At 46.4% G+C, this 2,819-nt stretch overlaps 1 pseudogene; it reads left to right on the top strand.

Annotated features, from left to right (window-relative positions):
- Positions 1-253: 253 nt before the first annotated feature.
- Positions 254-1,300, top strand: LOC139838093 (BTB/POZ and TAZ domain-containing protein 1-like; annotated as a pseudogene).
- The last annotated feature ends 1,519 nt before the right edge of the window (positions 1,301-2,819 follow it).

Genomic DNA, 2,819 nt, shown 5'->3' with positions numbered 1-2,819 from the left:
CGCGCATCCGTCGCGCCCAAATGGGCCAGGCCTAACAAGTACATTTCCTTGGCTCTCGAATCAGCGCTGCCGCTTCCTAGGGTTTGGCTCCGCCGCTGCTGGCTGCTGCCTTCCAAGCCGCCTCCTGACGGTACGCCAAAGCACCACGGCGGACGAGAGTGACCGCGTCGGGGCTCTAGGATGCAGAGGGAGAAGGGAGAAGAGCCCCGATGGACGCCATGCTCCGCCTCGCCGCGACCACTGCCGAGCTTGGAGCTCACAATACTACCCTCTTCACCTCCCCTAGCCCACCCGCTCGGTCCTGTCGACATCAGGGACTAAGCGGCTACGCTCGACTCTGTTCTCGAATCTGCGAGGCCGAGTTGCCGGGGAGCGAGATGGGGATTGGGACAGAGGCGATCGAAATTCGCATCGATGGGGGCTTCTTTCCAGCAGGCGGCGGGTCGGCCTGCAGGTGGTGTACCAGTGTATTCCCCGAGGGAGGCGACGGCCGGGGAGTGGGGGGAGGCGGCGATGGAGGCACACGGGGTGGCGCTGCTGGCGCTGGCACACGCGCACCGCCTGCCGTGGCTGAAGTGGCGTGCGGAGGAGGCCGTGGCGGCGCGCCTCACCGCGGATCGCGCCGTGGACGCGCTGAAGCTGGCCCGGCTCTGCGACGCGCCGCGGCTGTACCTGGGGTGCGTGCGTCTCGCCGGCAAGGACCTGGCTGCCGTCGAGCTGTCCGAGGGCTGGCGCTTCGCGGGCCGCCACGACGCCGTGCTCCAGGCTGACCTGCTCGATCCGCCTCCTCCACGACGCCGACCAGGTGCGCGTGCCGTTTCTTTTTTCTGGCTGTCAATCTCACGCATTATTTCTCTCGAAATAAAAAAAATACTAGGAGTACGAAGGAAAGTCGCTTTAGTTGACGTAGCCTAGCCAGCACGTAGCATTCCGTTGCTTGAAAGGTTGATTGCCCTTTGATAATGGCGTTGGTGCATGGATCCATGCGGTTCTTCTGCATTCGGCAACACATTAGCGCCTCTCCCCACAGATGGAGATGGTTACTGCCTGCCTAAAACACATCTCCGAATCTCAATCCCTACATACGGTACGCACTGCCGACGCCGCCACGACCAATCGAGCAGGCAAGTTCAACACTCAGGAGGAGGAACTAGCTACAAGGTCAGTACTCTATTCTTAATTTTTCTATCTCTACTGATCTGTTCCCAAACTGCTTCCGCTGCGTTTATGAGTGTGACAATGTGTTATTCAGATGTGCAACAACGACGATGATGCTACTATGCAGTGCCTCAGCGCCTGATTCTAATTCTGTACTCATAGTTTATGGATTGGCTCTGTCTTGGTGCTTGGTGAAACACTGAAATTGCTATAGTGCAGTTATTAGAAATTGTAATTTTTCCTGTTAGTGTATTATTTGCAATGCCTAGAACCGATGCAAATTAGACTATGTCGTGTAGAGCCTGATTGGCTAGCTGCTGTGTTGTGGCACTGTCTGGGTGCTGCCTGATGTATGACCGGCTAGGCACCATGGGCTAGCGGACCGCCCGTTGTGTCCCATATAGGGTGTACCACACAGCTTGTTCTAATTGTTGTTTGAAGCAGTGCATTTGCCTATAGTATAGTGTCATTAAATTGAATTATTGGTTAGTGCGGTGTGTATAATTTGAAATGATATTTATGTAGTTACCTGCTATAAATTTGAGCAATCTACGACAATAATATTTTAGTCTAAAGTTTATCTTTTTTCATAGAAAAAGATTGATTGTTTTGTACACAACCTTATGGCAGAGTTTTAACTGTCATCATTAGTAAATTTTCTTTTACATGATAGGACCAGTCTTTAGAAATCATCACCCAGAAGTAGACATATATACTTGTTGTGCTCAAAGCTGTAAAATCACTCAAATTTGTATATGGCATACAGAAATCTTAAGACAATGCTATTTTAGGTCCAACTCACCTTTGAACTATCTATAAAATGTAATCTAAAGAAGTTATTATCTCTTTATCCAAATATAAATAATTGGCGAGGGATAATGTTACATATTTAAAAAATACACTGAAGATCATTAAGGGTGAGTATTTCATCCATGTGCAGATGTCATCATGAAACAATGTGTGTACAATTTTATTCATAAAAGTCAATTGGGAGTGTTCAGTCCTGATTGTTAAATTTATTCTTACGGTGAGCAACGAGCAATCATTTATTTATCTACAACAGTTGAGGAGTTTTTGATTATTTTTTGCAACTTTCAAAGACCAATTTACTATTTGTTTATCTGAATTTAAATTTGTTCTTGTTACCGTTCACCCTGACTTTTGATTATTTTTTGCAACTTTAAGACCAATTTACAATTTGTTTATCTGATTTTAACTTTGTTCAGCCGTAGCAACCCCTGCTACTCATTTAATTAATTTATGTTGTTTTGATTTCATGATTTTTTTTTGATTTTGCAAAGTTTCACTGATTCTTTTGGTATCAAACATGTGCTTAGAAATATTGCCTCCCTACAGGTGTAAACAAGAAGACCCTAAATATTTTCAGTCAATTATCTGATTTATGTGGAGTACTGATATGATTCACTAAATGCTGCCAAATTGGTATGTTCTTATTTCTCGAGGAATATGAAAAATTGTTGTGCATGGTGATCGTTATATGAAGAAGCATGGCATGGGCAACGACCTGCCTCTTGAGAAGCCCAGCATGTCAGTCTTTTTATTCGGGCAGCACTTAAGGCATGATTCAGATAAGAAATTCCATGCGTCCCACTAATAATGTATGTTCTTTGTTTCGGCCTCTTGATTGCTATGCACTTAGT

The sequence above is a fragment of the Lolium perenne genome, chromosome 3 (genome assembly GCF_019359855.2).
Source record: "Lolium perenne isolate Kyuss_39 chromosome 3, Kyuss_2.0, whole genome shotgun sequence".
Lineage (NCBI taxonomy): Eukaryota > Viridiplantae > Streptophyta > Magnoliopsida > Poales > Poaceae > Lolium > Lolium perenne.
The sequence above is the reverse complement of the archived record's forward strand: the minus strand, read 5'-3'. Positions and strand labels throughout refer to the sequence as shown.